Consider the following 14428-nt stretch of genomic DNA (forward strand, 5'->3'; position numbering starts at 1 on the left):
TTTCTAAAAATAACTGGGGATTGTGGTGAGTGCCTTATAGTCCCAGCTACTCAGGAGACTGAGGCAAGAGGATCACTTGAGCCCAGGAGTTTGAGGTTGTTGTGAGCTATGATGCCACAGCACTCTACCAAGGGTGACAAAGTGAGACTCTATCTCAAAAAAACAACGAAAAAAACCCAATCAAACAAGAAACTTAGAATTAGTTGCTCTCTCAATGGCACCAATGATTTGAGGCCCTGGGCAGGCCCCCAGGTGGAGTGGCTGTAGCTCAGAGGAATAGCTGCCAGGCCAGGTACGGCCACCAGCTCTGCTGCCTCTCTCTGCAAGGAAGTGGAAATTGTCCCTCCCTGTCCTGCTCACTTCAGGGCTCCTAATCAAGAGGAGGAACATGTTATTGTAGAAGGCTCCTTGCATTCTGCTCAAGAAACAGCATATTCTCTCTGTGTCTGATGTGTTGATTAGATTTCAGACAGGATTGGTGGGGTTAATACCGTTAAGTAAAAAGTCATCTCCTTTGGAAACAGCCCAGAAAGTCTGGATTTCATTTTTAAAAGCCTCAGATCCCATTAAGATGAAATATTGAGAACCCTGTGGATATAGATTCAATGGGAGAAAGAAATCAGAACTCCAAGTACAAGGAGGCTTGTGTGAATACCTGGTGGGGGAGGGGAAGGTTGTAAAATGAGGACAAGAAATGTTCTTTGGCAGGTGGCGCCTGTGGCTCAATGGGTAGGGTGCTGGCCCCATATACCGAGGGTGGTGGGTTCAAACCCAGCCCCGGCCAAACTGCAACAACAACAAAAAATAGCTGGGCGTTGTGGCGGGCGCCTGTAGTCCCAGCTACTTGGGAGGCTGAGGCAAGAGAATCGCCTAAGCCCAGGAGTTGGAGGTTGCTGTGAGTTGTGTGATGCCATGGCACTCTACCGAGGATGATGAAGTAAGACTCTGTTTCTACAAAAAATAAATAAATAAATAGAAAGAAAGAAAGAAATGTTCTTTGGCAACAGGCTCACAGGATCCTCAGCCACAGTCTTCGTCAAGAGCAAGTTGATCAATAAATCAAACAGGGCCCATCTGCTTGCTGAATAAATTACAGGACATCCACACCAGGAAATAGTATGTATCCTTTTAAAAGAACAAATCAGTTTCACCAATGGACTTGGATGGATTTGCACCAGGTATTATTGGTTGAGAAAAGCAAGACGATTTAGCTTTTAAATTGTCTATGATATGATCCTATTTGTATAAAACCCATGTGTGTACATGAGTACTTAGTACGTGTGTCTGTGCCTGTATATAAATCTATGTTTATGGAGAAAAATGTGTATACACCAGGTTGTTAACTACCCAGCAGAGTTTTGGGTGGTGGTGGGTGCTGAAGAGGGCAGAGGAGAGAGGAAATGTGGAACCAGACCAAAGAAAACAAGAAAAGACGGCCAGCAGGAATGATAGGATCATGTTCATGTGTTTAAGTAAAAATGAATAAGCGGGTGAGGAAACTAACTACACATTGCATTACTGCTGTCTCTAGCCCTATCTCAGACACCCTAAGAACAGAGGGCTGCTTTGTTCACTGGAAGCTTTGGGAGAACCAGGCAAACGCATGCAGCACCCAGGGAGCAAGTCTACAGAATTTGGCATTCCAATTGCCTGTCCCCTGAGTCCTCACCACTCTGTTATGCTGTTTATTTAACCAGCCCTTCTTTAGCTCACACGTGGTGACAAGCATGACCACTACCCCTAAGGAGTCTAGTAGTGGAAAGAGCAACGTAATTACAGATGAATTCATAGACATGCTGAGTAAATACTTAGTGAATGGAGCTAAAATAGCTGTGGTTTGGACACAGAGAAGTGCCCTCTGAGATTTTGTGTTTATAATCTTTGTAGCCCGTGAGAACAGCCTCTAAAGCTGGAAAGGGACCTTGTCACCTGTCGTGTCTATCTTCTGTATACTACATATGTGGACACGGAGACCTTGAGAGAAGAAATGAGATTAGTCACTTCTACTGCCTAGCAGAGCTGGGGCCATAGCTCACCGCCAAGAACCAGTCTCTTTTCTGTTCACTGTATAATAAAGTCTTTGAGCAAAACTGAGAACAAATAATGAGAGTGAAGCAATTGACATTTTACTTATTTATTTATTGAGACAGACTCTCACTATGTCACCCTCGGTAGAGTGCTGTGGTGTCACAGCTCACAGCAGCCTCATACTCTTGGGCTTGAGTGATTCTCTTGCCTCAGCCTCCCGACTAGCTGGGACTACAGGCCTTACCACAATGTCGGGCTATTTTTTATTGCAGTTGTCATTGTTGTTTAGCTGGCCTGGGCCAGGTTCTAACCCACTAGCCTTGAGTACATGTAGCTGGTGCTGTAACCACTGTGCTATGGGCACCAAGCCATGACATTTTAGTCATCTTTTATCCAAGGCATTAAATATGATGGGTGAAAACTGGTGCTGTGGGTTAAATTGTCTCCCTTAAAAAGGTATATTTAAGCCTCAACCCCTGGAACCTGTGACAGTGGCCATATGTGATCAAGTTAAGGTGAGGTCAGACTGGATAAGCCTGGTGTCTTTACCAGAAGAGGGAAATTTGGACACAGACAGACACACAGGGGAGAAGTCCATGTGAAGATGGGGGCAGAGACTGAGTGATGTATCTAAGGAGCACCAAAGATTGTCAGCAACCACCAGAAGCTACATGAGAAAAGGAAGGAATTCTCTCTAGAGCCTTTGGAAGAAGATGGCCCTGTCGACACTTTGATTTGGGGCTTCTAGCCTCCAGAACAGAGAGGGAAAAGCCACCCAGTTTGTGGGACATCGTACTTGGCTTGAGTTTGTTAGCTGCCAGATAGATGATCTTGAGCAAGTCCATGCATTTCTTTGATCCTCACATTCATTATCTGGAGAGGGATGATGGCAGCACCTTGCCTGCTGTGGAGATGAAACAAAGTAACTCGTGTACGGGACGTGCCTCCTAACCCCTCTGCTGAGCTCTGTGAAAGGAAAGGAGCCAGGCATGGGTAGGTGAAAACAGTGGACAGTGGTTCCCTCTTTCTCTGGATATTATGGTCGTGTGGAGCAAGCTGGACAATCCTTCGTCTTCTTAGCTGACATTAACCTACCGTAATGGTTGGCGTTATAGAGAAATGATACTATTGGCTGATGTTTTTTCTGTCCTGACATTCATAAAATATTAATATCTAGGAAGTGATGCTCCAGAAAATTGGTATGGGGGCTACTTTGAGACAAAAGATCTAGGTTCTTGCTCGACTCCCATAGCTCAGTGGATACAGCGCTAGCCATATACATCAGAGCTGGTGGGTTCGAGCCCAGCCTGGGCCTGCTAAACAATGGCAACTGCAAACAAAAAAATAGCCAGGCATTGTGGTGGGTGCCTGTAGTCCCAGCTACTTGGGAGGCTGAAGCAAGAGAATCACTTAAGCCCAAGAGTTTGAGGTTACTGTGAGCTGTGACACTACCACGCTCTACCCAGGGTGACATAATAAGACTTTTGGTTCAAAAAAAAAAAAAAAGAACGGCGCCTGTGGCTCAGTGAGTAGGGCGCCGGCCCCATATACCGAGGGTGGCAGGTTCAAACCCAGCCCCAGCCAAACTGCAACAAAAAAATAGCTGGGCGTTGTGGTGGGTGCCTGTAGTCCCAGCCGCTCGGGAGGCTGAGGCAAGAGAATCAGCTAAGCCCAAAAGCTGGAGGTTGCTGTGAGCCGTGTGACACTACAACACTCTACCAAGGGCGACAAAGTTAGACTCTTGTCTCTACAAAAAAAAAAAATCCAGGTTCTATTCCTGACTTGCACACTTACTCTGTGACTTTGGAACTTGCATCTCAATAGGAATAACAACTTCTGTCTCATAAAGCACTGATAAAAATAGCCCTGGAGTAGGGCGGCACCTGTGGCTCAGTGAGTAGGGTGCTGGCCCCATATACCGAGGGTAGTGGGTTCAAACCTGGCTCTGGCCAAACCGCAACAACAAAAAAATAGCCAGGCCTTGTTGGGGGTGCCTGTAGTCCCAGCTACTCGGGAGGCTGAGGCAAGAGAATCAGCTAAGCCCAAGAGCTGGAGGTTGCGATGAGCTGTGGCACCAGGGCACTCTACCGAGGGTGACAAAGTGAGACTCTGTCTCTAAAAATAAATAAATAAATAAAAAGCCCTGGAGTAATGGAGCAAAATTACCAAAACACAAACCAAGTCAGCTATAGATAGATAGAGATACAAATTTGGATTTAGTTTCTGGAGTAGGGGAAAAATGAAATTCTCTCCTTCCTACGTATACCCATTAAACCTTTTATAAATAGTTACTAGATAGCCGGGCGTCGTGGCGGGTGCCTGTAGTTCCAGCTGCTCGGGAGGCTGAGGCAGGAGAATCGCGTGAGCCCAAGAACTGGAGGTTGCTGTGAGTCCTGTGATGTCATGGCACTCTACTGAAGGCGGTAAAGTGAGCCTCTGTCTCTACAAAAAAAATAAAAATAAAAAATAGTTACTAGAATCTGAGGACTAGAATCTGAGAATACAAAAATGAGTAAGATGCAGTCCCCTGTCCCCACTCCTGGCAATCAAGTGAGGAAAGCAGTGTTGTAAAGGGCTACGAGCACAGTCAGAAGCCACGACCCTCACAGCAAGACTAGGAGGTTTCTGAAGCTGGAGCCGGAAGAAAGGCCAGGGAAAGCCCCTCAGAGGAGGGATTCCTGCTCATCTTTCCATTGCTAGCTGTAAAAAGGGATTCTGGTTGCAGGACTTCAAAAAAAAAAGTATCACAAGTCATGGAATCCAATTTATTTCACAGTATGTAAAAAAAAATTTTATCTCCTTCTTTACCCTGTACCAACTTAAAAACAAGATGCCTCAAAAACTTACATCCACACAGAAACCTGCATATGGGTGTTTATAGCAGCGTTATTTATAATTGCTAAAAATCTGAAGCAACCAAGGTATCCTTCAGTAGATGAAGGGATAAGTACAGACAATGGAATATTATTCAGAACTAAAAAGACCTGAGCAATCAAGCCAGGGCAAGGCGTGGAGAAACCTTATGTGCATATTAGTAAGTGAAAGAATCCAATCTGAAAAACCTACACATGGTACGATCTCAACCACGTTATATTCTGGGAAGGGCAAAACTGTGGACACAGTAAACAGATCAGTGGTTGCCAGGGGCTTGAAGGGATGTAGGAAGGGATGAAGGGGTAGATCATAGCGGATTCCTAGGGCCGCGAGACTATTCTGTATGGCACTCTAATTGTGGACACGTGTTAATATATGTCCATAGAATGTGCAACACCAAGAATGAAGCCTAATCTAAACTATGTGGGCTTTGGATGATAATGATACATCAGTGGAGGTTCAAAGGTACCCCCTGGTGGAGAATGTGGTAATGGTAATGATGTTGTGTATATACAGGGGCTGGGAGAGTACAAGAACTCTCTCTACTTTCCACTCGATTTTGCTGTGAACCTAAAACTGCTCTAAAAATAAGCTCTAAGAGAGAGACAGTATAGAGCGCCTAGGGGCTGCCTTTGTCATCCTTCCCTTTCCGAAGTTTGAAACCTTGTCCACTGGGTTCTTGTGCGTATGCCCCTGAAGGAGCTCAGGAAATTTCACCCCGAATTATGACTCCCTGCTATAACTAATGTTTTGAATTGAAGGCTCTTAGAGATTGACAGGCCTTTGGAAGAGGCTTGCTCTCTATCTGCATAAACCAGAAGAAAGGTGCACCTCCCTTTCTTTCCCCATTATCTCAATATATTGCAGGAAAGAAGATCACCACTGCAACCAGACCCATCCCAAATCATTTTAGGTATGTTACCTGTCTCTCAAGTTGATTTAATTGGCTAAGAGTCATTTACAAGTCAACTTATTTCTCTTATCATTCATCTGACACACCCCAGATCATCCCAGCTGACTCCCCAGATGTGAGTGCGTCTGGGTAGGAAAAGCCAAGCTCAGCCCAGACCAGAAGGACTTCTCAATTGAGCCCGGACTCAGGAACTGAAGAAATTGTTGTTTTCAGTCACTAGATTTCTAGGGCGATTTGTTCTAACAGCAAAACCAGATACAGAAGGAGACGATACAGCTGTATTTGCAAGTCTGTTGATACCCTGAGCTCTCAGCTCCCCATTCACAGTAGTTTACGCAAACCAGTGGCATCACCTAGGACCCTTCATGATAGGTTCTGGCTGGATGGAGTTTAAGAGCGCCTTTGATATACACGGACTTCTATCTCCTACAAATATATATTTTTAATTCTTACAAGAAAACATGGGAAACATAGGAAAGATTAAACAAGGAAACAAATAAATTAAACCATAATTAAATGATCCACAGATAGGTATTATTAACATTTACGGTTTTTTCGTTTACATATTTTCCTATCATCTATATGTTATACATAACATGCAATATTATAAATTTTATTTATGTTATCTGTGTAAATGCATACAGTATTATATATGTATATATTATTATATATGTGTATGGGATGATGTAATATATACATATATCTATGCACATATATTATTATAGTTTCACAGTTGTAATTAGTTTGTGTAGTTCTCAGTCCTACTTTTTCTCTTAAGATGATTCTTATATATTCCCAGTCATTAAAATTCTTGGAAAACATCTCTTCTAATGGGTATAATTGTCCATCCTAAAGATATATCATAATTTATTAAACCATCCTTCTGTTGTTGAACATTTATGCTATTTCTAAATTTTTGCTATCCTAAGTGGCGATGTCATGAACACCTGTATACATCTTTGCACAATCCCCAAATCTGTCCTCAGGAAGACGAAATTAAAGAGCTTTAAATATTTATCCCCCAAAGAAACCATAACTCACACGTCTAGGAGAAAATACCTAAAGAAAGAAAATGTTTATTTTTACTCCTGACATTTAACTTTGTTTGACTGGTACTGGGTCAGAAATTAATAGTTGTTCAACAACACCCAGTTCTGCTTCTGCAAGAAAGCATCAGCCCAGGTGTTCATTTCCAGGGTCTGGGAGACCTGAGCCGAGGGCCCCTCGCTACTAAATTGCCCAGATCCTCTTGGCCACTCCTGATGTGTGTTGTCCTGGCCTTAGAGAGGAGACACAGGCTGGAGAGCACACCTCGCGGCAGAACCCAGGGACCATTCTGACCTGGCTTTCTCTTTCTGGGGGGTTTACATCCCTCCAGGCTGGGCATGCTGCCAGGGGCTGAGGAACCAGTGTTCCCGAGACTGGTACATCTGATTTTTGCTCTTGGCTGGAGTTCAGAGCAGGGAAAGCAGACTGCATCTGGGCCAAGGTGAGCCTGTCTCCTTGGAGGTCTTCTGGATAAATGGAGGAGAAGGGCACACAGACCTGAGAGCCAAGCATGGTGGTGAAGTATTGCCCTCGGATGTGGGGAGCGATGGCCGCCAATTGGCTCAGGCGCACTGCTGGAGGTTCCTGTGAATCCCTGCAGCTTGGCCCTAGCCTGAGGATGGCCAGTCTACCAAGGTCCAAAACTAACGGTCCAAAACTTTCATGACATACAACTCAGTGCCAAGGCCAGTTTCTTTATTTTAAAAGGAAGAAGAAAGAACACTGGTATCCACTGGGGATTTGCTGTGTGCCAGGCACTTTACAATAAAGAGAAGCTTATTAATAATTCGTTTTTAAAAACAAGCAAACCAAGGCCATGAGAAACAAAGGGCCTTGCCTCGGGAGGGTTATGGGCTAATGAATTAAAGAACTGGGACTAGAATTGGGTGCTTTCAATCCCTGGATGCAGGGGCAGGTACAGTGGGGAAGAGATCACAGACCTTGGGTTCCCTCCAAGCTCTGCCTCTTGCTAATTCTCTGAACGTGGGGTTGGTTCTCTTCTCCTCAGAGCTGCAGCCTCCTTGTCTGTAAAATGGGGAACTACCTACCTTGCAGTGTTCCTGTTAGGAGCAGCAGAAAAAAAGCTTGCAAAGGACCTGGTCCCCAGCCGGGTCCACAGGACGGGCTCACTGGAACCAGTTGCAGTGTCCACCTCTTTTGTTTCTATCGCCTCTTCCAGGAGTCCTGAGGGGGAAATCCATCCGGGCCTGGGACACAAGTTTCTGTCTCTGGAACTAACCCCCACGTTCAGTGCCCATCACTACAATCAATCATGCTGGCTGCTTGATTCCTCTACAACACCTTGGTTTTTCCCTCTAAGAAACAACTTGACTAGAAACCCAGCAAGAAGGCCCAGAACTCTAAATTATTCATGCATCCCAGATAGACCCTGTCCCCAGACAGAGGAAGGAAAAGGCCCTGGCTCAGAGCTGCAGGCCAGGGGAGGAAACTGGAGTGCTACCTGTACAAAGTGTTTCACATCAGGTGATATTTCAACCTGCTCCTTCAGTGAGCAAAAGGCTCTCTGTGCCCCACTCCACTGGTCTCAGGCCTTTCGGCACATACCTTAGTTTTCCCTGCGGGGTGGGGTGGGAGGGTGTGGTGGCTGAGCACCCCGCCTCCCAGTGCCAGTTCCCTTTTAAAGCTCTGGACCGAGCCCAGCCACCTCAAATGGGATCACAGAGGACCAGCCAAGCAGCCTAGAGCCGCTTCCCAGCCTGCCTGGGAAACATTTCATTTTCTATTTGCAGAATCACAGATGTTGACTTTTGATCTCTTCCTTTCTCCCCTGGGGCCTCCAATCAGCGATGACAGCTATTTCATTTCTTTTTTCTTTTTCCTATAAAGAGAAAAGGTCAGGAGGGTTCAGAAAGGTCTTGGAAATATTGAAAGAGTTACAGACTGGCTATAGGGGTGAGAAGGAGAAGAAGGAGCCTCTCCTCGTCAAGCTCCTGACAATCCTCAGAGGTGGCAGGGGTGGGTGCTCCAGGAAGGCAGTGTTTCTAACCATTCGTGTGTTTGTAAATCATCCCGGGATCTTGTTACAGTACAGACTCAGATTCAGTAGGTGGAATGAGTTCCCACCTCCATGCCGGCTTGGAGGAACAGGTGTGGGTTCTTCCTCACCCCATCCTGAGACACATGAGGTAAGCTGCCCTGACATCTACATGAAGCTGGGTCTTTGTAGATAAGATGCAGGCCCGGCAAGCTTCTCTCGCAGACACTTTAATCTGATTAAAACTCACATAGATTTTTTTTTCAGGTTAATGTGTTGGTACAAACAACTCCCTTACAATGTTTGCATTTGTTAGGTAAAGTCCCTCTTGTAGTTGTGTCCCACAGCCAAGCAGTGTGCCACACCCCCTTACATTGTGCCCATACACATAGACTTTTGTTCCCCACTCTTGATCCATTTAAACAGAAAGACTTCCAGATGTAATAGAGTTCCAAAGAAGGTATCACAAAAGTACTCTTGGGAGAGAGGGGGAATTGGGAGGGGTGGCGGGTTTCCTTGTGTTCCTGTCTAATCCACGTTGTGTACCCTCTGGAGGAAGGGAGAGAAAATGCAATGAAGGGGTCACTTGGGTAGATCCCCCCTCCCTCACCCCATTTCATCTTCTTTGGCTTATTTGTCTTTCTTCATAGGACATTCAGTTCAACCATTATGATATGACACTGAAATTCTTGCCATTCCACAAATGGGCTACCTTCTGAATAACCAGTGGAAATTACCTTTTCCCTTCTATAGCTCCCAGCCACTTTTTTGAAAATCTGGAGTTCTATATATTTTGTGCGTGTGGGCTCAACTAAAAGAAAATTCATTATGTGATAACTCGCACATGATACAATGGATACATATTGGGCATTAGAAAGTCATTTCAGTTTTTGAAAAGGATTCACTGCAGCATGCCCTCAAGGAATGAGCTCTTTCTGGGGCATTTAACCACGAAAAACTGACTATTAAAGTTTCTGATTTAATTGGTTTAGAGAGAGACTAGGGCACTAATATATGTTTTTAAAAGCTCCCAAGATGATTCTAATGGACACTCACATTTGAGAACCACTAGACTAAATGATGTCAAGTTTCCAGCTTTAAACTATTCAGATGCCTTGCTGTTCATTTAAATTCAGCACGCATTTCTGAGCGCCTATCACATGCCAGGCACTACGTGAGGCTTCAGAGATATGAGTAGATCACGTGTGGCTCTTGCCTTCAAGGTACACATAGTCTAGCAGGGGAGATTTATTTGAAAAGCAGAATTAATTTTACCTAGAGGTCCCACAAATAGTGGAACAGGGATATGTCGCCTCAATACATAAGAAATAAAGAGAGGAGGGAAAGGGAGACCTCCCCAGGTGACCCCCATCATGGCATTTCCTCTTCCTAATGTGGGATTGCAAAACCTGCCCTACAAGTGAAGGCTAAGTGCCAGATGATTTTCAGTAGCTCCTCTGCCAAAATTGCCAGGTAACTATAGCGTGCCTCTTTCTCCCTCTCCAGTCGCCTCTCCAGAGGGCCTGTGTGCCCTTCCTCCCAGATGCCCTCAGTCCTTTCCCTTCCCAGGTTACTGCCCTGAGTTACCTCTGGCCAGTCTTAATTCTGACCTCCGTGCTGCAGGTGTCAGCTGGGATACTGAGAGTCACCCTGAGCAGGAATGGCCACAAAAGACGCATGGGCACAGCTGCATGGTATGACAGGCACCTATTCGACCAGAGGAAACTTCCAAGTGGGAGAATTCGTGAATGAAATATTTTAATAAATGCAAAGCCAGGCAGCCCCCAATCTAAATCAACCCACTGGAAAGTAAAGTCGATGGATTTTGACAAAAATAGCATATGCCCAAACCTGCCCCATGACCTCACTCAAGGCCTCAGCAGGTGTGACCGAGGGCTGTCCTCTCCCATGAAGGAGCGAGAGCTTGCTCCCAGGCAGACCCAGCCAAAGAGGGAATAGGCTGCTTTCCAAGATGGTCAGATTCCCACCTGAAACCTTTTGTGAGATTTCAGGGCAGGAGTCTTCAAGCACGAGATAGAGCAGGGGTCCTCAAACTGCGGCCCGCGGGCCACATGAGGCGGTGTGATTGTATTTCTTCCCGTTTTGTTTTTTTACTTCAAAATAAGATATGTGCAGTGTGCATAGGAATTTGTTCATAGTTTTTTGTTTTTTTTTTAAACTATAGTCCGGCCCTCCAACGGTCTGAGGGACAGTGAATTGGCCCCCTGTTTAAAAATTTTGAGGATGCCTGAGATAGAGTGTTGCCCACTTTTAATGTACCTTATAAGGCACCTCTTAAAACTACTTTGTGGCCCGCATTTAACTACCTTCCAGTTCCTCCACTTTTTAAAGTATTTGAGCTGAACTCAGGAGATCTGCAAGTGGAGGATTAGTGACATTCCAGCAAAGCCATGAGTATCAGCAGATATTCACGGGAGCTTTCCTTGGTTCCCAGTTCTATGACACTCACTAAGACGTCCTATCCTTCTATACTTTGCAAAATTATTGTAGCCATTTTACAAATAAGAAGCTGAGGCTTGCTCACTCGTAGTTCAAATCCTGGCTTTCCCAATTCCCCATGTCTGTCTGTATAACCTCGGGCATGTTTCTTAGTCTGCTCGAGGCCCATTGTTCTCATCTCTACACTAGTAATGGTACTTTGTGCTATACTGGTCTCTTACGGGGGTTGCATGTAAATGAGCCGATATGTGCAGTGCCTAGCAAATATTAACGAACCATTTTCTAAAAGCAATTGTTAGTTATTATGAGTCCCTATGCCTGTTTTTTTCTGGTTTGTGTAGTTTTGTTTCAATTCTCTGTAATTATATATGTGTGTTATATATTGTACGTGTGTGTATGTGTATGTATGTTATATTTTGGAGCTGTTAAAGGAAAAATGCAGAATAAATAAAATCTTAATAAAGAAGAAAAAAGAAGCTGAGGCTTGAAGAAGCTGAAAGAATCGTCTATTATCCCGCAAAAGACTCCTGACTTTTGAATAAAGCTCAAGTCTCCTGACTTTTAGTCTGATGTTCATAGCATGATATCATGATTTTTATTCTGTTCAGACACACTAAGAGATTAAAAACATCCTCAGAATACTTATCTTCAAGAAAGAAATGATCTCAGAGAAGAAACGGATGTGGTGGCATTTAAGGGCTGGATTAGCTATGGGGCAATGCCCATGAGTCACCAGAAGGGGGCAGAAGCCCACCATCCTTTTCCTTGAGAGCAAACTCAAGGCAAGAGCAGAAAGCAGCCGGTGTAGACTGCTGGGGAGGAGGTGAGGGCAGGGTGTATCTGAAGAAGAGGCTTCCCCAGGGCCCAGAAGCAGCGAAAGACACTGGACCATGCACAGGATTGAACACAAGCAATCCAAGACCCCTCAGTCTGGTGGTGTTAGTCTGTGACCACTTTACCTCTTCACCCCTGCTTCTGCATCCACGAAAAGAAGATAACACCTGCTCTCAGGAGTGTGAAAACAATCAGGGTAAGTACCCTTTGCAGACTCTAAAGTGCATGCAGGTTGGTTGAGGTGAGTTTGAAGGCATCTCCCTCTAGCGTCTCTCACTAACAGGAGGTGCTGGGTAGGGCAGAGAGGGATTGGAAAGTCACTTCCCCCATGTGGTGGGGTCGCCTGGACCTCAGGACAGCCATCCCAAGTAGCATGCTTCAGATGGGCTTTTCTTTCCCTGAAACTGTGTGTCCTCAGAGGAGAGCCCTGACCCTCCTGGGCAGCAGCTGAGACTTGGAGCTCAGTGATATGACCCTCTCAGCACCAGGGACCGGTGGGCAGAGCCCCTGCCCAGCCAGGCAGTTGGTTCAGAACTGGACATGCTGCCAAGACCCCCTACCATAGCTGCACCTCCCCAACCCTGCACTCATCATAGTAACTGACATCTTACTGTTCGTCCCAGGACACAAATTTTGTTCATCAGGCCCACAATCCTGAGAAGCAGGTAGACTAGATACTGCCTTAAACCCACCCACCCCCATTTTTTAAGATAAAGAAACTCAACAAGCTTGGCTGATATGCCCAAAGTTACACAATGGTTGAGAAAACAAAACAAAACTCAGAACCTGGTCTTAGGACCCTAAAGATACCACCTTGCATTAATGTTTCCACAAGCAGAGACCTTCTCTCGTTCCATCTGCACTCCCTTCTGCTCAATTTCTGGTATTCAGATATAATTCTCATCCTTACTTCATGATATATTATCATTGTTAAGCAAAGGTAAAAACCCTGTGCAAAGACCTTGCTTTTATTTCATTTTCCTATCATGCCCAATTTATATTCCCACTCCCCCACCCTGCTTCTTGCCCCCCAAAGGGGTACCCTCTCCAATGTATTTTTTGTTTTTGGAATACATGTACATCCTTGAAACACAGAGGATTTTTCTGTTGGTAGATGTTCTATATTTATGATAATGATTTGTGCTATAAATCTCCTATCTCTTATTTTCTCCCTCAAGTACTTTGTTGTTTTTAATCATGGTAAAAAAAAAAAAGTATGTAACATGAATTTTTACCATCTTAACTGGAAGGGTATACCAGGAGTTATTCAATGGGTATAAAATTTCAGTCATGCAAGATGAAAATGTTCCAGACATCTGTTTTACAACAATGTGCATATACATAGTTAACTCTCCTGTAATGAACACTTAAAACGGGTTAACACGGTACATCCACATAATGTCTTCACAACATTAAGACTTTCAATATGAACATGAGATGTCTTCTCTAATTTCTTTTAACACTGTTTTATAGTTTTCAGTGTACTTCCTTGGTTAAATTCATTCTGAAGTGTTTTATTGTTTTTGATGCTATCGCAAATGGAATTTTTTTTAATTTCCATTTTGGATTGTTCACCATTAGTGAATAAAAATGTAACTGATTTTATGTATTGATTTTTGTATCCTGCAGTTTTGCTGAATGTTTATTACTTCTAACAGGTGTGTATGTGTGAACTCCTTAAGGTTTAGTACTATCTTTTAAAGGTTTAATCATGTGAATTTCATTACTTCTGACCACATCACGTGCCATCGTGTGCATTCATTCGTCTCTTTTCTTTTTTTCTTTTTTTTTTTATTAAATCATAGCTGTGTACATTTATGCAATCATGGGGCACCATACGGTGGTTTTATATACTATTTGACATATTTTCATCACACTGGTTAACATAGCCTTCCTGGCATTGTCTTAGTTATTGTGTTAAGACATTTATATTCTACATTTAGTAAGTTTCACATGTACCCTTGTAAGATGCACCGCAGGTGTAGTCCCACCAATCACCCTCCCTCTGCCCATCTTCCCCCCCACTCCCTATCCCCTTTCCCCATATTCTTAGGTTATAATTGGGTCATACCTTTCACATGAAAGCTATAAATTAGTTTCATAGTAGGGCTGAGTACATTGGATACTTACTTTTTCTTCCATTCTTGAGATACTTTGCTAAGAAGAATGTGTTCCAGCTCCTTCCATGTAAACACGAAAGAGGTAAAGTCTCATTCATCTCTTTTAAGTGACACATTTCCTTGGCAAGGCACCCCTGGTTTTCCTCTAGCTTCCTG

Source organism: Nycticebus coucang, chromosome 4, assembly GCF_027406575.1.
Source record: "Nycticebus coucang isolate mNycCou1 chromosome 4, mNycCou1.pri, whole genome shotgun sequence".
Taxonomy (NCBI): domain Eukaryota; kingdom Metazoa; phylum Chordata; class Mammalia; order Primates; family Lorisidae; genus Nycticebus; species Nycticebus coucang.